The sequence below is a fragment of the Gopherus evgoodei genome, chromosome 2, assembly GCF_007399415.2.
Source record: "Gopherus evgoodei ecotype Sinaloan lineage chromosome 2, rGopEvg1_v1.p, whole genome shotgun sequence".
Lineage (NCBI taxonomy): Eukaryota > Metazoa > Chordata > Testudines > Testudinidae > Gopherus > Gopherus evgoodei.
The window spans coordinates 83,306,335-83,330,325 of NC_044323.1; the positions used below are offsets into that span (position 1 = coordinate 83,306,335).

The 23,991-nt window shown below is 42.1% G+C and overlaps 1 protein-coding gene across 3 annotated transcripts in view; it reads left to right on the plus strand.

Annotated features, from left to right (window-relative positions):
* TRAK1 (trafficking kinesin protein 1) overlaps positions 1-23,991 on the plus strand; it is a 122,816-nt gene that overhangs the window by 18,399 nt on the left and 80,426 nt on the right. For all 3 annotated transcript variants that reach the window (XM_030551193.1, XM_030551194.1, XM_030551196.1), the window contains exon 2: positions 6,411-6,605. The gene's annotated coding sequence lies outside the window, so the exon portion shown is untranslated. The remainder of the gene's footprint in view (positions 1-6,410; positions 6,606-23,991) is intronic.

Sequence of the window (23,991 nt, forward strand, 5' to 3'; positions counted from 1 at the left end):
TTGTTAAATAGAATTCAGTATATTTTGAATCCGAATTAAGGAGTGGCCTGAGATGAAATGACTGATTTATTCTCTACAAGGGGTGTCTGCAATTGCTTGGTTATAGCAGGGATGAGTTGTGCTCTGTTACTGAAATCTTTTGAGATACCACCGCAGGATATGTGGTGCTCTATAAATGTATTTTTCTGTGTCTCTGCTGTTATTTCCAAGCAACCAGGGGTTCTGGGAATCCTCAGCTGGAAAATCTTAAACAACACACCGCACCACACAACATTTTCAGAGAATTAAAAAAATGTAACAAGCTTACTCTCCAGCCACTTTATCTCTTGGAATAGGGTCTCTACATCTTTGTCTACACAGTGTGGCACCTACCTGTATATCCTCTTTCTCCTCCCATCTACCTCAGTCTTGGCCTGGGCAGAAGGAGTTTCTTCATGTAGTCTTTCTCCTCTCACATTATTTTCTTTCACTTCCCCTTGCCCTATTTTAGTAATTACCTGTTCCAGCTGTTCTCACTCTGGCCTTGTGGAGAGCAGCCTGGTCATATGAAACTGGCTCTAGGTTCTTGTGCTCAACTGCTAAATGTCACTAAAAGAAAACTTAAAATATACATTTAATATTTTCCATGCTGCAGTTCTGTAATTCCCCCCAGGGATGTGTCACAATTGGGCAGGGCAGAAGAGGATGGGGATATCCAAGAGACAGAGTTTGGGACAAGGGAGGAAGTTTGTGTGATTTTGAGCATGGATAGCGTGTAAGATTTGTATTCTAAGATGTGGTCCATGCTATGAAAAGATTTCAGAATGATTGCTTGAATTTCTAATTAAACCCTTTCTCTCCATTCTCATTTCTCATGATCTCTCCCCTCTAGTTTTTCCTTCCATGCTTTATTTTTTTTCTCTCCCTCCTCTTTCCACTGCCCCCACCCATGCTGTTTAGCCATGCAGAGATTAAGCATACGTTCTGAAAGACCCCATCTGACTCCCCTGTTTTCATCTGGTGGTCCTTACAGACTGTTAAGAACCAGATCATTGCTGTTCCCCACACACTGCTGCCAGAATGTCCTATCCAGCTATTAAGAGCAGGTGTGGAGAAGGCAGGAGCTCATCCCATTACATGCCACAGAAGTGATGGAGATTGGGAAAGCCAGTGGTGACAAATTGCTGGAGGTGGAAGGAGGCTGGAGGAGAACTTGAATAGTCTGCTGCAGGACTAGGGGATAGTGTGGGGAGAGCTGTTGGCAAGAAAGTAGGGGAATGCCTGGGCACCCTCTCCCATTCTGCCTCTGTTCTTTTCCATTCTCTTTTATTTCCTTTCAGTCCATGTCTCCATTCATTCTGTCCTTTTTCTTTAGTCCCATCTCGTGCCTACTAGCAGGACTCTGTGGATGCTGGCTTACTTCTCCTTCATTCTACCACAGCTGCTCCATGCTAAATTTGTTCCAGCTGGGGAAGCACTGGGACCAGAAGAGAAGAAGCAGCCTATGATCCCAGTGCCACAATAGCCCATCCAGTGTCAAGAAGGAGGAATTTCAGGGGAAACCGTGCTCAATACTTGCAGCACCACTAGATGAATGATTTTCTGGTGGGGTTGTATGAATTCATGGCATGGAAGAAGGGGTGCTGCATGTGTGTACATCATAACTACTGCATGGAATCTTTCAACTTTGAAAGAGACAAGCATGAATAATTACAGAAATAATGTGAGGCGAAAGGTGTCAATAATGGAGACTTCTGCAAAATGCAAGAGACTTAGCAGCTCTCAATTTCTTGTGATAGTACTTCCTCATACTTTTTATTTTTAAAGTAAGGCCATGTCTATGCCACCACTTATGTCTGCAAGACTTATGTAGCTCAAGAGTGTGACAAAGCAGCTTCCCTGTGTGACATAAGTTTTGCCAGCATAAGTGGTCGTGTGCACAGGGCTATGTCAGCAAGAAATCATCTCCCGCCAACATAGCTACCGCTGCTCGTGGAGTTGGTTTTATTATGTCAATGGGAGAGCGCTCTCCCCTCAGTATAGAGTGGCTACACAAATGGTCGTCCAGTGGCGCAGCTACATTGGTACAGCTGTAAGCTCACTCGTGTAGACACGGTTGAATAATCAGCCACACATGGCATAGGTACAATGAATTCATGATTTGGTAAACAAGAACATTCTCTCACTAAATAAATGTGGTTATGCTGTCTTTAAAGTTTACTTTCTTTTTTGAGGTCAAGTTACAGCAGAGAATCACACATTTGTAATCGCTATAAGGATCCCAGAAAGTTTTATAGGATGTACCAAGACAGTCTTCATAATATATGGTCCAACTTTATTTTCTTGAACACCGTTTACGGTAATGTTCTATTGAATAAAGTCATTATTACAGTAAGATGTTTAATCTACATAAAGCTAAAGAAAAAGTGATAATTTAGGATAACAAGAAAATTACAATGGAGAGTTTTGATTCCCAGAAGATATCTTGGTGAGTCCATAATATAGCAATCTGATCTAATAACTAAAAGTTATTTGAAGTGATCAGGGTAAAGAAGAGAAAAGTATTTTTGTTAATGAGTATTTGTGATGTGCTTTTAGAGTTACTTTTGTAATTGTAAATGTATGCTAAAGTTTCCTGTTTTTCTTTAAATTGAGTTGTGGGAACTTCTGCAGTAGGAATAATCCTAATCTTTTGGCGAAGGAGACCTTAAATGAAATTGGATGTGCATACATTATACATCAGAAAAGAAAACTAGTAAATATTTGGTGAAAAATAAAGAAATAGATGGAGTACTAGAACCATCAGTGTGGTTTAAATGGTGTAAAATTTTTGGGAACATGCATACTTTCTCCAGCTGTAAACTGCTAGAATTTTTACTCTTGTTGATCCAACAGTGTTGGGTGAGAAATATCCCAGGGATATAGTTTAAAGCAGCTCTGTATTCATAGCTCTATAAACCTATACATGTATGTTGGTGGTTTTTGCATGTGATAATACTGGGTCACATTATCTGTCGCTGATTACTTTAAAACATTTTTTCCCATAATCACGTTTTCATTTTTCTATTTAATTTGACAAAATGGCTATGCCACATCAGAAACATATAGCTTGAATCTTTTTTTGCTGCAAAATCACATTTGCTGATAAAATGGCTCCTTCCAGCAAAAAGGTGGGTCCATTTTCACTTGATATGTTCCCTCCCCCCTTTTTTTGAAAAAGGAACTAAAAAAGTATTAACTTTTCACACGTGATAATTTTCCCATTTGTAACAAAATCTAGGACCCTAAGATTTTGAGTATTTTTGTTACTTTTCCGCTTGTTGTATGCAAATGTTTTGCATAATTCTACAGCTACAGCACCTTTTCTTATCAGAGGGAGAGATTAAAGAATCTAAATTATTTTTAAGCCTACAATAAATCACCTCCTATTGAGGCTAGTATAAAAACCATAATAACAGGGTTGCAAAAGGTGAGTTTAATGTAGACTAGCGGGTATTTTTAGAAATTCCTCATGGGATCCTCCTGCAATCAAATAGTTATAGCTGCCAATATGTAAAAGAGAGCCTCACGTTTTTGCCAATAATTGAAAGAGGCAGCCAAGCAAGAAAGAAATATCCTCATTTACCAGAGTGATTTCAAACCTTCAGAGAAATTTTGTTTCTCCACCTAACTTAGTCTTCCAGCAGGACTGGAAGGAGCTGAGGCCCTAATTTTGCAATTTGATGCACATGGGCTGCCCTTTGCACTTGCAAAGAGCCTCATAAAAATCAGCAGGGTGTGCATGGCTACGAGTCCACCTATATGGATCTCATGGCAGAATTGGGGGCTGGTTTTCTATTTACTTAACTTTGTCAATGCAAAGTGGAACATCTGTTATTTTTCATCATCAGGTAACAGTAAATTCATTGGAGCAGTCCAGTGTATGTTTCATATTCTTACTTCTCTAAACAAACTTTGAACCTAGTGACCATATGGGACAGAGAACTTGTAAGCATCTGCTTAAATACATGGCCTGACTTTGCTGAATTCAGGTCTCAGATCTTGCACCAGGCCCAGTGCTCCAGTGTGCGTGTCTCTCTCTCTCTCTCTCTCTCTCTCTCTCTCTCTCTCTCTCTCTCTCTGTTTCTCTCTCCCCCCCTTTACAGTGAGAGCTGGTAAAAGATTCCATGCTCAAATGCAGTGATGAATGTAGAGCTGAATGGTCCAATGTAGAGTGGAGGATTGCCGGTGTACAGAGTTTCATAGTGGTTGATGCCATCCTGCATAGTGGTTGCAAAATTTTGTGAGAAGCTAATTTCTGTTTGTGACATAAGCATAATAATGAGCTAGTCTCTATGCATTGTCTTTTTGGCCTATTGTGAACAGTAAATATGTTGGCTCTTGTTAAACACTAGAAATGTGGAAGAGTCACTCAAAGATTTGTGTCTTGAGTTTGACCTTCCCTTCCTTTCCAAAGTTTAGCTTAACATATACAGTAGTTTCGGTTGTTCGCAAGTGAACACATATTGTCTAAATGAATCAAACCATACAAACCCTTTCTCTGAAACAAACTGATTCATAGTGGGCATATCTCTAAATGGGTGTAGTGCATTTATATGTGCAGTCTTCTCTGTGTGAGCAATAGAGCTTGGCACTGTTTCTAGAATGACATATTTATGTGAACTAAAATGGATAAGCAGCATGTCCTATCAGTAGCCTGGTTTTACTTAAGCTTATGGATAGCAGGGTAATTTAGATTGTTTGATGGCCGCTCACCTTCACATCTTCCACCCTCTGGTAGCACACCCTTGCCAGCTTCAGCCTTATGGTTAAAATCAGAGGGATTTTTTGAAAATGTAACCTTGGAGATTAGGAGAAAAACAAAACAGTGAAGAACTAAAACGTTATTTGGAAAATAATCAAATGTCTCTTTTATATCTTTCTTTCCCGATGGCTTGTAGAGAGAGATTCCAGTGAAAGCTGTCTTGTTACTAGCTTGGAGGATTGCATCATGGTGATGAGGTCACTTCTGTCTAACAGGGTTGCTTTATTTACAGTAAATTGTGAAGTGAGTCACTGCCCTACCAGTGCCAAATTCTGAGAGCTTTAGCATTGGTTAAAGATAGAATTCAGGGGCCAAAAATTTCATACGTACACAGCATGTTAGCAGTTCATTAAACAGTGTGCAGGAAAGGCATGTGGTAAAACAGATTTTGGTAATCCTCACTGAGAAGGCAGCTCTGTGTTCCAACTTCCCATTTTCATATTTTTGCTTCAACTAAGGTTAGCTATAGAATTCTGCCCTACTGATCTGAAAATGCTATTTAGTGCTCTGCCTTTTTTCTGATTAAGAAGCAGGATATTTTATCAGTAATTTACAATTTAAATTTACAAGTGAAATGTGTGGATCTTGATCAATTGAAAAACTGAGCTATAGACAACAACATGAAATTCAACAAAGACAAATGTAAGGTGCTAAACTTAAGGAGGGAAAAACCAAATGCACAAATACAGATTGGGGGATAACTGACTTCACAGCACCATTGCTGACGAGGATCTGGAAGTAGTGGAGTGGTGGATCACAACCTCAGCATGAGTTGTCAGTGCAACACTGGCACACACACACAAAAAAAAGGCAAATGCAGTTTGGATTGCATTAACAGAGGCATAGCACACAAATCACAGGAGGTGATAGTACTGCTCTACTCAGCACTAGTTAGGCCTCAGCTGGAGTCCTACACCCCTTTTTGGTCACTGCTACAGAGAAAGGTTGTAGAGAAACTGGAAAAGATCCAGAGGTGAGTGACAAAAATGATCAAAGGAATGGAATGCAAGCCTTGTGAGCAAAGGCCGAAGGAACTAGATATGTTTAGTTTGGAAAAGAGGAGATTAAGGGGGGACATGATAGCAATCTTCAAATACTTTAAAGGCTGCCATAAAAGAGAGAAAAATTGTTCTCTCTTGCCACAGAGGGCAGGACAGAAGGTAGGCTATGGGTTCAAACTACAGCATAGCAGATTTAGATTAAAATCTTCCTAACTATAACAACAGTAAGACAATGGGATAGACTGCCTAGGAAAGTTGTGGAAGCTCCTTCACTGAAGGTTTTAAAAAAGAGGCTGGATAGCCATCTGTCTCACGTGGTTTAGACACAACAAATTCTGCATCTTGGCAGAGGGCTAGACTAGATAACCCTTGCAGTCCCTTCTAATCCTATTGTTCTATAATCCTATGAATCGCCAACCCTGTGCTTACATACTTCTTGTTTCTCCTGTTACCAACCTTACTCAGTCATGCATTCCAAACCAATGTGTATTGCTCACTGTTCTTTTTAGGAAACTCTTGCCAGTATTGAAGTAAACTGGCATGCTTGCCTGGCTCATGTTAAAACATAAGAGCTCAGTTATTTGACGTAATTAACATGGGCTATATGTTTCTTTTCCTCCTTTCAGATGTGTGCAATAGTACTGATCTTCCTGAAGTCGAAATCATCAGTCTGCTGGAAGAACAGCTGCCCCATTACAAGCTGAGAGCAGATACAATCTATGGTTATGATCACGACGACTGGCTTCACACGCCTCTCATTTCTCCTGATGCCAGTATCGACTTAACAACTGAGCAAATAGAAGAGACGCTGAAATACTTCCGTAAGCAAGAGTATGGCTTATAAATTAGTGCTGTCTGTCACAAGGCCCTCAATATAGCAGCTATGGTTAGGAATCAGCATGAATGGCATAGGACCAAGCTACACTTACACTTTAAACCAGCCTTCTATTACAACGCTGTGGCAAAAGCAATAAATACATTAATAATGGCTCAAAAGCCAGTCTGTTTCCTGTACCAGTATTACAGGTTCCTGATGGGTGGAAAGTAAAGTAAATATTAAATAAAAGATTAGAACATACAAAATAGTAATTGCACTTGTAGTTTGTACATGCAAAGCTTCATCCTAGAGAGATGTTCTTGATTATCCCCCCAGATTAAATTATATTTAGGGTGAGAAAGTAACAAAGACTCTTACGTGAAAAATACAGTAAAAAAAAACCTAAAAACACCTAAATCTCAGATCCACACCTCACTTAAATTTCCAGATGGTTGGAAAGTCCCTGAAATATGTGGATATACATTTTGCTTGAAGCTTTTTAATCAGCTGTAGGTTAACATAGTCTACTCATGTTGAAATGACTTATCCATGCCACAGGTTTAATGTGAAAGCTCTAAATGTTGGGTGAGTGAAGAAATTTCCAAGTAGTTGCTTTTGTTTTTGTTTAAAAAAACATACTTTCCCTTTAAATCAGAACTTACACAAGAGGAAAACCAGGAAAAAATGTTTGACCAAAAAGAAATATATGTAACTTTAAATTCCTGGATTTCGATTGGTATAATTGGAATGTATTACTTTTGCTTTAACTCTCTAAGGTGGCAGTTGCAATTTCCTGATACCAAGCATCAGCATAAAATACAAACAACTGGGCCTAGACTTGCTGCCTACTATATTTGCATTTTTCATTTGCTGACACGTTGCATGGTAGATGATGCTATTGTGTCCTGGCAAGGCATCATGAAATCAAGTAATAATGTTGCTGATTAGGCTTCTGGGGGAGAGGGGGAGAGAGAGAGAGAGAGATGCAATTCTGGACTGTCCTATAAGAATTGAAGGGATGGTCAGTTCACAGAGTTTGTCCTTTCATCTTTTTATTTTGCTGCCCAGTTTCATGACATTGCGAACAGTGGCTGACCATTACACTTGTAGGAATGGCTCCTAGCTTAGTGTTCTGTTCACTCTTGTCTAAGGGGAAGGGTTTTCAAACTGAGGAAAACCTACACAAATGTATTCAAACAGAAATCCTGTTGCCATCCTAATGTTTTTGTCATTTAGTAATTCAGCAAGAGATTTGTGATGAAATAAAGATTCTTCTTCGAGTGCTTGCTCATGTCCATTCAACTTAGGTGTGTGTGTGCTTGCCACATGCCCCAATGCCGGAAGTTTTTTTTTCTTCAGCAGTATACGTAGGGGACCGGCTCTGGCGCCCCCTGGAGTGGCACACACATGTCACGTTGTCCCCTCCCCCCCCAGTTCATTTTTACTGACAGTGACAGAGCTAAAACTGTTGTTCTTGTTCGTACTAATTTGTTAATCCTTGTATTATAGTGTATACAGTTGTCTGTTAGTGTTAGTAAATCCCTTAGCTATAGTTGGAGACTTCATAGGTCCCAAATGAGCTTTTGCCTCGGGATGGGGCATGCCCTGGTCTCCAGGTTTTATGTCCTGCGTGTTCACTTCAAGAGGTCCATGCCCGTTAGTGATCCACACAGCAGCTGTCTGCGTTGCTTGGGCGAAGGACACATCAGTGAAAAGTGCAAGATTTGCAAGTCCTTCAAGCCAAGGAGTAAGAAGGAGCATGGCATTCATTTAAGAGCGCTCCTTATGGAGTTGGCCCTCACCCCAGCACCAGAGTAAAGCTTCAGCTCAGCACCGAGCACCATGATCTTGGTACACAGCGCCCCACTAGGACCATCCACTGGCCGGCGCTGATCCCCATCTGTGGCTCTGGCGAAGAAGCCCAGGAAGATGGTGCAAGGTCGGTCTTCAACCTCCCTCAAGGGAAAGGATAAGACAGGGTGCCAGCAAGGTCCCAGGCTGGGCAACTCTTCACCCACATTGGGATCTCAGGCCCAAGCTCGGTGGAGCAGTGTAGCCCAAACCACTCCTGCCAGCCACCCCGGTGCTGTGCATGTCAGCCCTCCAGGTGGTGCAGGAGATTATGTCCCTCCCGGTTCCACCCACACCGGCTCCCACAGTTCCCCAGTCATGGCGTAAACCCACATTTGGACTGCTATGGTCCCCAACTAAGCGACACCGTTCCCCAACAGGGAACGGCCAGCCAGTGCTTGCCCTGCTGTAGCTGCCACGCATCTGACCATGAAAGGCATATATGCAGCACAATCCCATTTATCCTCGGACCTTGGGCATGGGCAGAGAGGCTCAAGGCGCAGCTCTCTAACGACTGGGCACAGACCTCTGGAGGCATGCTGCTCCTGGCAGGAGTACTGGTCCCAGCACCTAGTATCTCTGAGACCGCGGTACCACTCCCGGGACCCATCGAGAGATTGATGCTACCATTCTTTGGACCATCACCGATCCCTTAGGAGGGCATCACCATATGTGGACCCTTCCCAGCACCAGGCCTGTTCTGATTCCCAGTCCCACTCTTCATCCCGATACCGTTTGTCAAGCGTGAGATGTAGATCACCTGCTCTAGGCCATCACGGATCCATCGAGCGCCGCCGGTCCCGAAGACCTCGTTCCAGACTAGTCTCCAGGTGGAGTGACCAGCACTGGTCGGGAAAGAGCCACCTTTCCACTCTGTCCTGGTCACCTGGGAGCGACTGCTCAGGATCTTACCTGGTTTGGAGCAAGGTTCCCTGATGGCAGGACAAGCTCTGGTACTGGTGGTACCAGCTACATTGTTAGCACTGAAACAAGCCTTATGGCCTCAGGTCCAGCGGCTGGCGCTGTGGTACCCATGGGGAGTTCACCCAGACCTCCCAGGCCGTCCCCTTGGTGTCCGGAGCCTCTGTGAATCCAGTTGCCTCTCCCTTCCGCCCTCCTCCAGTGCAAGAAGCCTTGGGTGCGAGGACCCTGCAGGTCCAAGAGGGAGTAGGGGACCAAGCTACTGGGCCATCAATGGTTGTGGAGGGCCCTATGCCACCAGCATCTTTCTTGTTGTCACCTGACAAGGCTATAACACTGCCAGTTCCTCTGGATGACACTAAAGTGTACCAGGAACTACTGAAGACGGTCACTGCCAACCTGGACTTTCAGGCAGAGGACTTAGAGGAGCCCTCGGACTCTCTTTTCAATGTCCTCTGCTCCACACCACCGGCCAGGGTGGCTCTGTCCCTTCAGGATACAGCTTCTAAGATTACTAAAGCCCTGTGGGAAAATCCTTCCTCCCTGCCACCCATTTCCAAGAGGGCTGAACACAAGCACTTTGTGCCATCCGAAGGCCATGAGACAGTTAACCACAGGGAGTGACAAGGTCAACCCAGAGCTACCCCTAAGAATAAAGATTCTAGGAGACTAGACTTGTTTGGGTGTAAGGTTTATTCATCCTCCAGTCTCGAGCTAAGGTTGGCCAACCACCAGGCCCTCCTGGGATGCTATGACTTTAACATGTGGCAAGCCATGGCCAAGTTTGAGGGCTCGGTTCCTGAGGCTTCCAGGAAGGAGTTCTGGGCGATCATGGAGGAGGGCATGACTGCGGCCAGGGCGACACTCCAGGCAGTGTCCGATGCAGTGGACACTGCCGCCCAAACCATTGCCTCGGCCATCGCTATCCCGGGAACGGCAAACTGCAACCACTGGGAGCTGCGGGCGGCCATGCAAATGTAAACAAACTGGCGGCCCGCCAGTGGATTAGCCTGACAGGCCATAGGTTGTCCATCGCTGGTATAGAGGGTATTTTTGAGAGAGAGAATAGTAACCTCCTCTGAATTAAGCATTGGATTGATAGCCAGGAAATTTGAGAGTTCTGATTCCAGCTCTCTTGCTGACTTGCTCTGTCGCCATGAAAAATCATGGCCGTTCCTCTCTAGCTTGTCCATGAGGCTCAGCAGTCAATGCAAGACCCTCCCTTTGCAGAACAGGTGGATAATAAGCTCCATGGCCTAAAGGACTCCCGAACAACCCTTAAAACGGTGAGCCCATACATTCCCGGCCTTGCCCACAAGTGATTCAAACCACAGCAGCCTCAGGGCCAAGGGAGCCACGCTCGCCAGGATCCTCCCTATAAGAAATCCAGAGGCTATCCTAGCCACCAGCCTCCACAGGCTTCTCAGTCAAGCTCAGCCCACAATAAGCAGGCAGGCAAGCACTCATTCTGAGGGTATGCCCGAGGGCTACCTACCAGACTGTTCCCAGGATCCTTCCTCCTCTGTCTTTGCCAACCACCTTTCTCCTTTCCTTCCTGCATGGGCATCTGTAACGTCGGACCATGGGTCCTCAATACGGTGGCGCAGGGTTACACTCCTCAGTTGCTTTCTACCTCTCTTTTTCCCCCGCTTCCTCCCCGTCCCTCTTCAGGGACCCTTCTCCCGAGTCTCCTTGTGCAGGAGGTAGAGAGGTTATTGCAGCTAGGTGTGGTGGAGGTCATTCCTCTGGAGTACAGGAACAAGGGGTTCTATTCCCGTTACTTTTTAATCACAAAGATTTTTTAATCTGTGACCTATCCTGGACCTGCAAGACTTGAACTGCTTCCTAGCGAAGCTGAAGTTCTGCATGGTCTCCCTGGATTCAGGAGACTGGTACCCCACCCTTGACCTGAAAGATACATACTTTCACATTGCCATCTTTGAGGGAAACAGACGCTTCCTCTGGTTTATGGTCAGTCCCAACCACTATCAGTTTGTGGTCCTCCCGTTTGGCTTAGTGACAGACCACAGGTATTTACCAAGTGCATGTCAGTGGTAGCTGCTTACCTCAGACATCTGGGTGTACAGATCTACCCATACCTTGATGACTGGCTAGTCAAGGGCAGCTCCAGGTCCAAAGGCATGTTGCAATGCTGTTGGCCTCTTGCCATCACCTTGGACTGTTGATAAACAACAACAAATCCGCTTTAGTTCCGGTACAGAGGATAGAGTTCATTGGAGCAGTGCTCAACTCAACCTGCACCAGAGCATCGCTGCTGCTGTAGAGATTTAGGGCATTGACGGACCTCATCGTGGAAGTCTCCGCGTTTCCACTGACCATGGCCAGGGTTTGCCCGCACCTCCTAGGTCACATGGCAGTGTGCACATGTGTAGTGCGTCACACTAGGCTCCGGATGCAACCTCTGCAGCAATGGCTGGCAATGGTCTACTCCCAGTCCAGGGACCACCTGGAAAAGGTTGTTACCAACCCCGTGTCAATACTTACCTCATTGCGATGGTGGACTGACCCTGGGAAAGTCCTGGAAGGAGTTCCCTTCATCAGCATTCCTCATGCAGTCAAGCTGGCAATAGCAAATGGTTCCTATACAGATGTTCACCAGTTTGTTTACATTTGCATGACAGCTCACAGTTCCCAGTGGCTGCGCTTCACCATTCCTGGCCAATGGGAGCTGCGTGAAGTGGTACAGGCCACAGAGACGTGCTGGCCGCCACTTCCCGCAGCCCTCATTGGCCAGGAGTGGCAAACTGCAACCACTTGGCGCTGCAGACAGCCATTCAAATGTAAATAAACTGCCTGGCGGCCCACCAGCAGATTACTCTGATGGGCCACAGGTTGCCCACCACTGGTATAGAGAGTATTTTTGAGAGAGAGAACAGTAACCTTCTCTGACTTAAGCATTGGATTGATAACCAGGAAGCTGGGAGTTCTGATTCCAACTCTCTTGCTGACTTGGTCTGTTGCCATGAAAAATCATGTAACCTTTGTGTCTGCCTTGCATATCTATATGTTGGAGATAAAACTTAAAATAAGGTTGTACCTCACACATGGGAATTGAGGACAGATTGATATTAACACAGCGCTTTGAAACTATAATGCATTGTATAAATGTTGAGTTATTACTACTATTATCTTTTGAATGAAAGAATGGATATCAAACAGTGGAAAGTTATATATTTAAATAGCTCAGCATGAAAAGTCCTTGAGCTGCCACATCTGTCCTACAGGAATGTCCTCAGGAGTGTGACTGCTAACGGAATGACCTGTTTTAAATGTAACAGCCGAAACACACTCTCTTGCACGAGTTCATGTTTTTGTAAGGTTTAAAAAGTCATTAGTATTAAATGTGTGCGATCACTGACACTTATCTATCCAAAGGATTTCATCTCAAAATTACAGTTCCCTAAGAAGTGGTAGTGAACAGACACGAATTGTGGATATGCGCAACTTGAGGGACTGTCTAGAATTCTGTGGAAACTCTTCCAAATACCACAATCTCATTCTCCCTCTGCCCCCTCCACCCCCCCCAAAAAACAACCTCCAAAACCCCTCTGCAAACCATATATAGAATTATAACTCTTTTTGCCTGATAGTACTGTAATTTTAATTGTTCACACACCCATAGTAAATGAGATTGTGTATCATTGGGGTTAATTATAGCTTTACTAAATAATTTGCCAAGATCCAAAAGGAGCATGCAAAACACTAATTGTGGGATACAAAAATAACTGAATTTGTTCAGAACAGTTGAAATGATGCAGAGATATGAGTATGCATGCGTATGAAAAGTATTAGCTATGGCTATGTGGGTCAGCGTTCCAAGGTTCAATAAATCATAATAGATGAAATTCAGCACTTAAAGTAGTGCAGCATCCGCTAATAACAAGGGAAAGTGCAGAAATTTGCTTTCAGTTGAGCAAAACAAATGTTTCCATTGTAAATGTAGAAATATGTTCAAAGTTTGGTGCTCTGTTTTCTTCAGCTTTCCTTTGGTGCTTTTCAAGTGCATAAAATAAGGTTGATATTTAAACTTAAGACAGCACATAATACTTCAGGTATAGTATTAGAAATCTCTCTCTGTATAGGTTTGATGTGGTCCCCATCACTGTAGTATCTAAGCAGTTTCCAAACAATAGCATGGTAAAGATATGCTGTCCGAATAAGTCCCCTGTGTAAATATATACAGGCTCATCTTTCCAAACGTTCTGGAAATGTATCCAAATTCAGATATATTGGACAGTGTTTGTGAAGCCCTTTTGCTTGTTTATCTAGAGAGATTGCATTTCCAGCTTAATTGTTACATCTCGAAGTGTCTGGTAGGAATGGTGGGATTATGGAAAGTTACTTTTCATGATGTTTGAATAAGATTTTGGTGATAACTAAGTACTTGTGAATTTGTGGTCATGTCAGCCACCCTCCATGTAAAATTGGAATTAGGAAGAGGGACTGTTTCTTTGGAGAAAATGGCAACCTTTTGTGAAGGAAGGGGACTAAAAGAGGTTAGACAGTTATGTTGGTACCTATCTAGGCACTCTAGATGTGAGAATGCCACATTTTTGTTTGTTGCAATCCCCTATTTATTTTCTTCCTGTGCAAATATTATTTGTTGTTTATACAGCACTCTTCATCCATAGCTCTCAAAGCACTTTACTAGTATCATCTCTTTTGAAAGATGGGGCATCTCCATGGAAGCAGCCCAGAGATGCTATCTGACTTTTTTCCAAAATTACACCATAAGTCAATGTCAGAGCTAGAAACAAGCCACATTTCCTGACTTCTAGTCCCATACTCGCTGGGTTATTTGATATACATTTTGACAGCAGATAAATGAAACAGAAAAATGGGTTTTCTAAATATTTATTTTATCTATCTATTTTGCTATCATACGAACACTTCCAAAAGTCCCTAGGTATCTTCCACAGAACTTAAAAATAACAATCCAACTTAACCCAGGAGCTGAATTCCAACCTGAAATGAAAAGAAATGGAGCATGGACAGGAAGAGGCAGGGCGGGCGGAGGGCTTGGAGGAAGGGGTGGAGTGGGGGCTGGGCCTGGGGCGGAGGAGGTTGAGCACCCCCTGGGGAGATAGGGAGTCGGTGCCTATTTGTGGTAGATTTTTCCATGTAATCTTCCACCATAAAAAGTACTTCACAGGGAAGGATTGGATTTAAAATACCAAAAAAACCACAGTGGAAAAATGGCCTACCATTTTGGGTATGTAGTAAAACCATTTTTAACACTGCTCCCAGCCCCCCACCCACATATCACTGGGCTTTTGGGGGTGTGAAGGGTGGGGGTGGGCTCATTCTCTCACTGCCCTTCCTCATAAGCCTGCTACCTTGTTAGCTCCACTTTCCACTAATTTCTACTTTGAGCTCCTGTGAGTGTCAGTGAGACTATGCACCTTGTGTCATTATGCTCCATTAAAGTTTGCCTTAGTAAGGCCTGCAATAAGTGTTGTTGTCACCCATAGCTTTAAAAGAGCATGGAGTGTTGATGTTCTCGAAGTTAATGTGACATCTATGAATTCCACACAGTTTTATTTCCTACAGTTTCACTGCCTTCTTTATAATGTAAATGTATAATGTAACAATATACTTAAATATATTGTTTCTGTTACAGGTGAGCCTGAAGATGGGCATGAGGGGGAACTGAGGCAGCGAGAGAGTACAAAATGAAGAGAAGTTATTTTCTGCTTTTCATTTTGTATATAGTGAGGGATTTAAGTTTGACTAATTTGATTCTTCAGTTCCGGGGTTGCAAGACTTGCCAAGTGAAGATCTGTATGATCTGTCTAGGGGTATGTCTACATTACAAAATTAAGTAGATTTTATGGAAGTTGATTTTTAGAAATTGATTTATACAGTCGATTGCGTATGTCCACTCTAAGCGCATTAAGTCGGCGGAGTGCATCCTCTCTACCGTAGCCGCAGTCTCCACCGTCCATTGGAATTCTGGGTTAAGCTCCCAATGCCTTTTGGGACAAAAACATTGTCACTGGTGATTTTGGGTACATGTCATCAGTCGCCCTTCCCGCTGTGAAAGCAACATCGGACAGTTGTTTTGCGCCTTTTTTCCTGGGTTACCCGTGCAGATGCCACACCATGGCAAGTGACCAAAAGAGCACAGCAAGGCACGCTGCACATCAGAGAGGCTTTGAAAACCAGTTTCATGACTGGTCAGGCTTCATTGTGACAGTTGTGTGTGTTTCTCCTTGGTGCAGACCCACCCCCTTTGTTGATTTTAATTCCCTGTAAGCCAACCATCCTCTCCCCTTTGAGAGAAACTAACTATTGTTTTAAAACCATGCATTTTCTTAATTTTTTTTTTTTAAAAGAAAGATAACGGACAAGGTAGCCCAAGTGGGGTGGAAGAGGAGGGAAGAACAGGACACAATAATCAAACTGTTTGAATGACAGCCTTCTGTTGCTTGGGCCATCCTCTGGAGTCGAGTGACATGGCTGGGTGCCTGGAGCCTCTTCCCTTCCCCCCCCCCCCCGCCCCCGTTCTTGGGCATCTGGGTGAGGAGGCTATGGAACATGGGGAGGAAGGGAGGCAGTGACGCAGTGGGGGTCTGTGCTCTTGTTGGCTTTCCTGCAGCTCCAACAGACACTTCATCATGTCCGTTTGCTCCCCCATTAACCTCAGCATTGCTTCCTTCCTTCGCTCTTCGCACTCACTTAATTCTTCCCTGGCCTCTGTCACTAAATGCCTCTAGGCATTAAGCTGTGCCCTATCAGTGTGGGAGGACTGCATGAGCTCAGAAATCATGTCATTGCAAGTGTGGTGTTTTTTTTTTGCCTTCTAATCTGTGATAACCTGAGGGACAGAAATGATAGGGGAAGCATAGAAACATTCTACCCTCTCTGATTCTGCGGGGACTGCATGGTCACCTGTGCTGCTGAGTTCACCACGCTGACCAAACAGGAAATAAAGTTCCCGGGGGTTTTCCTTTGTATGTGACTAGTGCATCGGAGTTCAAAGCGCTGTCCAGAGCGGTCACAATGGAGCACTGTGGGATAGCTCCTGGAGGCCAATACTGTCGATTTTGTGTCCGCACTGCATCAAATACGACCCAGCAAAGTCAATTTTAGCGCTACTCCCCTCTCTGGGAAGGAGTACAGAAGTTGTTTTTAGGAGCCCATTAGGCTGACAGAACAGGGTTGGTTGTGTGAACGCATTCATTTTTAAATCGACTTAACCCTGTAGTGTACACCAGCCCTTGGTGTTTATACCAGGTATCTGATTGCAGTACACAATGTAACCAGTCTGACATTCTGTTTAATAATTGATTTCGCTTTTGCCAGAATAAAACATTTTAAAAAACAAAAAAGCCAGTCCTACCAATCATTTCAGTGGAATGGAGAAGAGAACCAGAAATCAAAGATGCATGTCTAGTTTTGTTCTGAAGATGGTAAGTTTTCTTTTGGAAGACTGTTCCTTAGCTAACAGGAGAGCAGGAGCTTTCTAGTGACACACTTCCCTATAATCCCGCTGCCCTGTTAGCTGTAATTTGGGAGATACATTGACAAGGTGTTTGCTTAGTAACTAAAATGTTCTCTAGGAGCAAAGGAACTTTCTCACTCTGGTGGATATGTTGCATTAATCAAGTTTGCTGGTCACAAATGCGTTAGGTGACTGTGGCAGAGTCCACAGTTGTGGAAATGAGGCCTACTTTCCTAGTCTGCTGTAGGTCTTGAAGGGTATTTTTAGCAGTTTGTATGTCTTTAGAGATCCAATAGCAGTATGGGTTCAGGACATCAATGCTGTCTCCTAGTTTGGCAAGCGGAGGGGGTGAACAAACATCTAATTCAGTGTGTCTTGACTTCTTTGGAGCAAAATGGATAAGCTTTGGGTTTGTCTTGCATTTAGTAGCAGGATAGCAATCATGATGCTTGGTTTTTAAATGTGTGTTTTACCTGGGGGTAGACAAACTGGTTTTCTGGGCCTCAGAGGACCTCTCCTGGAGAGAGTCAGGTTGGAGAAAGAAGTAGTTGATTTCTTCTTTTCATTTTTTATTTTCTCTCTTTTATATTATTGCTTTCTCATCCTGTGATGTTTGTGTTGAATGCTTGCAAGAGGATGTTCCTCCAGCCCATTATGTTGAGTAATTTAAGGTACCTGGTACCTCTGAAAGTACTACAAGTATAGTAATTTATGAGCCAGATAAACTGAAAAATCTCGGCAGTCTCTCTGTGGTGTTGCTGTGCTTTTGGTAGATGTTTTGCCTTTATTTCCACCTCCAGTGCAAATTCTTACTTTGAGACACTTATTACAAAGGGCAAACCATGATGATCTGGTTTCTTGTTATTCCCTGCTGTTTCTTTAGGGGTGGGAAAGCTTTGTCAGCAGATTGATGACTAGGCTCTATTTCCTCCTAGATACTCCATGTAGCACAGAATACTTCATCCAATATGACCTATTACTAAAGAGAAGCAATCCTTAGACAACTGCCAAATTGTAAGAATGTTGGAATTTGTGCTAGTTACTGCTTAGAAGTGTTTCCTATAAAAGAGAATCTTTTTTCTTTATTTATGAAATCTTTTAAACCTGTCGTAAACATTTTTATAATCTGTTGAAAAATTGTGGAATGTTAAGTATATTATTAGAGAGATTATAATGCAATTTGGTTTTCAGTTACAGCTGGAAACATTATTCATGATTTAGAGTTAAAATGCCAACCATGGAAACCTGCCTGGCATGCTTATAGCCATGGTTATCGATGAATGATTACTGAATGTGACGTGAGAAGGAATGAAATTAAAACATTATCAGTAGTGATAGGAGTTTGTGACGGTCGATAGGGTGAAAAGCAGTATCTTTTTCTTTAAAATTAAAAGTAGTAATGGAGGAGATTAGAGACACATTAAGCTCTCCAAATGCAAGGGCTTCAGCATGGATGAAAGCCCAATTTCTCTGCTTAGCAACTCGCCACCAACACATCCAGACTGCCGAGCTTGTTTTTGTTTGTGGGTTGAAACAAGCTCACACTTCTTCTCTGCCTGCTGGTTCCAGTCTCCTAAGCCAGTTTGAGCACAGGACATAGTGTAATTTGTCATGCATTGGCTCAAAAACAGAACAGGAAGACAAAACAGGGCAGACAATCCAACAAGTGTCCATGAAATGAGCCAGAGTCAGTCTATTAATCCCATTTTCAGGCTTCTGAATCTTGATGATAGTACTACTACTTAGCTCTTACATCATTGTTTTCATCCATACATTTAAAAGTATGTTAAAGGAGGTAAGTCTTGTCTGCATTTTACAGAAGGGGAAACTGATGCACAGAGATGTAACTTATTGAAGGTCAGCAAGTTAGTAGCAGAGCTAGGAACAGAGCAAGCTTTTTTACCTTTTATTCCAGTGCCCCATCCACTGAATGATAGCTCCCTTGACAACTGCCCTTTTCAATTAATATTTACAAACTAAGCTGACATCAAGTTTTCAAAACAAGTTTATGAATAAGACATTGTTAGCTGCTTTCTTGGACTTTTGTGGGAAAGAGGATTAATTGTTTTTCAGCACCACTTTTATTAGACTTTTGGGTACTTCTGCAGCCTTACTTCTTCATTACCGATGACTTATTTGATATGATCAGAGATATATAAAATCTTGTAGTTTTATAGCACTCTGACTACTGCCCAGTCATGTCCTACAATTCTCAGAAGCATCAGCACTGTGCTGCTAGATATTCTCCATTCTGTTGGAAGGAAACCTGTCCCAAAAGATCCACTTGCTAAAAGGAGTACTAGATATTGTGGGTGAACTCCTCAGCTAGTGTATATTGGCTTAGCGCTGTTGTAGTGAAAGGAGCTGTGCATTAGCTGAGAATTTGGCTACCCATGTTAAATCTCTATCCCAGAGCTGGAGAAGAACTTCATGCAGAATATTAGGAATGATCTTTTTGCTTTCCTGTGTGGCTCTTCTTTATACTTCTCACTCATTCAGGTTGGAGTTTAGAAGGCCCGTAACAGGAAGTATAGCAAAGAACGTAAACAGTACATAGTACTTAGTACAATGTACAAACAACCTTTTATCTTTAAGTAGACATTAATTTTGCATGCATATTCCAGTCTATTTTCTGAGGAGTTGGGGGTAAAAATGTTTGATTTATAACTTGCCTGCAGCACAGGAGTTCTAAGGATATGTCCATATGATGAGGTTCATTCTAGTGTAACCCACTGGTGAGCATGTGTTACAGGTTCCCCTCTCAGACTCCTGTTCTCTGTGGATTGGTAATTAAAGTGCCCAGCTATAGAACCGTGGCTTGTTAGCTGAAGTTGTAGCCGCTCATGGAGCTTTGGAAGTCCCCAGTTCAGTCCAAAGTGTGTTGACCAACATGGTGGCCATGACAAGTATGTAACTCCCTTGGTGAGTGTGTGTTTCACCTACAGCACAGCCACCAAGCCACTTGTATTTATAATTTCTTGAAAGGAAAGACCAATGGCATGAAGATGAAAATTTACACATCCAAATTGCTTCAGTTTGTTAGCTTGCGCTTTTTGAATATAAACTCGCTATATCCTGAAATAGGGAATGTGAAGAATTAATTTGAATCTTTAATTAAATTACTGTCAAAATGAAGTCTCTGTATTTGATAGAAATGCATTTGAAAATTTGTTTGACATTTTGGAATGACAGATCTTCTTTTAAATTCAGAAACATAAGTAGGCAAGACTTGTTTTCACTCATTAGTTAGCCTGTGAAGAATAAAGACTGCCACTTTCCTTCAAGGACAGCCAAAGTAGATCATTCTGCTTCTAACCAAAACACAGTCAAATCTTTGTAAATTGCCATGTACTTTTAGGGGCGAAAGAAAAATGCAGACCTGTTATTTACCAGGCTGCACGTGGCAATAGACTGTATAGGTAAGGGATGCAAGGAGAGTGTGGGTCACGATGTAAACTGCAGGCACGCACACAACTAAAATTAATTAATTTAAAGTTTTATTGGGGATAGTTACAAGGGGTAGGGGAGCAGCGTATGATTAGCTAATAGGGTTAATGGAACTTAAAACATACAATGGCTAAAGTATTTACTATCAAACAATATTTATAAACAAAGATGCAGTAACCAATATTTATAAACACAGATGCAGCATTTAGTAATAACCAATACTTACGAATACAAACCAACTCATAACAACCGGCAAACGTAGAAACTCTGCTTAAAACACGTGAGCTGAGAGAGGCTTCGAGGTGATCAGGTTCGGTTACGGGTGTGCACAAGGTACACAGGATTCGTTTTTCTTTCTCCTCTTCTGCCTGCACATGGCAGACCAGCCTGAAGTACCCACTATGACGTCATAGAATTGTCATAGGGGACAGGGCCCAAAAACTGTATGGTCAGTTTCTGATTGGTACAAGCAAAGTTTACACCAAGTAGGGGAGCAGGTGCCTAAAAGTCTGGCTTAGCCCCCAAAAGGTAAGGAAATGCATGTAGTTTAGAATGCGTTTAACACTGAATGACAAAAGAAAAGGCCAGGGCAATACCGGTATGGGCAAGTTTTTAGGATGCAGACAGGAACTTATCTTAACAATCTTTACCTATCAACATAACTCAGTCTAGCAGGGAAATAACCTTCAAGTCATAAAGGGATTTCTGCTCTGTTGGGCAAAAGATTCAACTGGCTGGCCAAAGTGTCTGACTTCTAGATCTACAATTCAGCAAATTACCACCTTCATCTTCAGTATCAAGGTGCAGCTCAAGGAGACTACAGTTCCTCAAATGCAAGGTGTCTTGGTCTGACTATATGTTGAGATCAAAATGGAGCACCACGTGCTTGGAATCGTAATCTCCATGAACTGCGATGTCAGGTTAATGACCAAGGCAGTTGCAATCTGCAGAATTTAGTTCAAATTGTGTACAGCCCATGGGCCTTTGGCTTGTTGCTCTTATGACCCTCAGCTGGGCAAACTTTAGATGTGCTAGTTTTGATAGGAATAATGCAGTTGTGTTTTTTTTTTATTAGAGAAGTATCAGAGTAGTACTGCAGTGTCCTGGTTTGTATTTTCATCTGCCCAGTCAAGCATGCTGTAAATCTCTTCCTAATTTCACAAATGTGTTCATTCCCGCTGAAAAACAGAACTACAGACTATATATTACAATTCCAGGATTTCTGGAGGCAGTTGCTTACAAAAAATCAAGTTTGTAATTATTCCTAATGCTTCATCTACTTCACCCCCCTGGGGGGACAGTAGCATAATTTGCTAGGGAGAATATATATTTTGTATTTAAGTGTTCAGTGTTGTCTCAAAGCCTTAGCCTCATGATTTTTTTATACCCTTTGCTGTAATGAGCTTTATATTATTTGCTAATAAGTATGTATAATGTATTTGATGTGTAAATTACATGGACTATTATGTTGAGATCCTGAAGGCCAAAACATGTTGCTGGTTTTACATTTTTTTTTTCAGGAGAGGAATATGTGTGTGTGTGTGTATATGTATGTGTGTGTGTGTGTATATAAGTATACTTTAGGGATATTTTATGGAATTTAATGTTCCATAGGGAAGGTACATCTTAGACACTAAATAGTTTAACTCTGTTTACTTATCTGCTTTCTCATTGGAGCTAAATGTTCTCATTTTGAAACCAGATTAATTGGTAAAAATTTAGAATATGGTCTATAGCAACAGAATCTACTTAAAACAACCTGAGCCAGGTCCTAACAGTATGTGTGTTGAAAAGTTTGGGCTCCCCATATCTGTAGAATGCCCTCTCTTGCAAGTTTAATGTACACAAGCCCATATGTACTTTTTTTCTTTGCACCTTCACTGCAGAAGTAGAGAGGTAGTAGACTAGAATGTTAGCAACAAGTTCGCCATTAGTGATAGCTTGTATCTGGTGGTATTTGATACATACACAAAATGTGGGACAGACAGTACCCTGAAGTATAACACTAACTTTTTTCTATCTTAAACTTTCAAAATATGACATCCCAGAAGCATGCCATGTAATTAAAATAATAATTGATTCTCATAAGATACAAACTGGATCAAGAAAATTTAAAAAAGAAACCTTTCCTAATATAATATCTTATTAAACTAGCCTGTTGTTGTTCAAAACAACACTGACAAAGCACTAAAAATACAGGGTAGGCAGTAATCCGGCACTGGCAAGGAGGTAAAGAAGGTGCCTTAATAAAGTAACCTTGTCCATTCCTCATTTCTTTGATTCTGTGAAGCCAGAGGGTGATTTTGTTTTACATTTTGTGATATGGGAGCAGGCTATCATTTACCATTGCTATTTACAATTGGCTATTATAAATTTTATATAAACGTCATAAATATTTGTTTCTCTTTACATATTAGCCTTACAGATATTGGGAGTCCTATGTTTATTAAGAACTGGAAACAGAAAATGATGTTTCTACCTTGTAATTTGTGATTGATTTTGTTTTGTGATTACTCTTGATCTACAAATGAAATGTTGCCTCACATTCTCCTTTTGGGGAATATGCCTTCCTACACCTCTACCCCGATATAACACTGTCCTGGGGAGCCAAAAAATCTTACTGCGTTATAGGTGAAACCATGTTGTATCGAACTTGCTTTGATCAACTGGAGTGCACAGTCCCCCCCACCCCCAGAGCACTGCTTTACCGTGTTATATTGGGTCATGTTATATCGGGGTAGAGGTGTACATGTTATCTTTTTAAAAATCCCTGTCGTTCTAAAACATTATATAAATGAATTTGAGAATCCCCTGAAAACATTAAGAAGTTTTAAACCCTATTTTTAATTTGTATTACTGTAGTGCCTAAGAGCCCCAGTCATGGACCATATAGGCCGTGTACAAACACAGAATGAAAACAGTCCTTGCCCAAAAGGGAGTGTAGCCTCAAGAATAGGACAAGTGACAACAGATGGATAAACACAGACCGATTGGGGAGTACAAGGAAACAATGAGATAATATTGGTCAGCATGTAGCACAAGCAGGCTAACCGTTATCATGTTTTTTGTTGGCTTCAAGTGTTTTGTAGTCCTTGGAGGAAAGAAGAGTTTTAAGGAGTTAGTTTTGCAGATATTTATGGGAAGCTTCTCCAAAGCGTGAGTGGGGCAGTGTACATTTATACAATCCAGAGTTTATAATTTGCTTATAACTTATTTCAAAATATTTGCTGGGTGATGAAATCTTGCATTACAATTGTCTGAATTTCCTTATGTTCAAATATTTGATTACTTTTAAATTGGATAAGTAATACAGTAGCACATCAGTAAAATGTGATCAGAATATGCAACATAACATGGGGTTTTGTGATAAGCAGCCCCAGAGGAGGAGCTTGGGCTGGAGAGAGAGAAAGGGATTCTCCAAGGATACCCCAAGTGCTCTGTGGATCAGGCTAAGATTAGGCATGTTTCATGAAAGTTCCAGACCTAAATTGTCCATCCCACTTCTGTGAGACTACCATTTTCACTTAGCTAAAGAGGTGTTGCCCAGCTGGATATTTCTTTCTATAGAATTTCTTCTCTCTGCCATTGTTTTCTCACTATGATGGGACGATTGTGCCACTAGCCCCTAATTTTTTCAGTTATGGAGTGGAGATGATAATATTGACCTACCCTATTTGATAAGCATGTTGTGGTGCTCAGTTTTGTA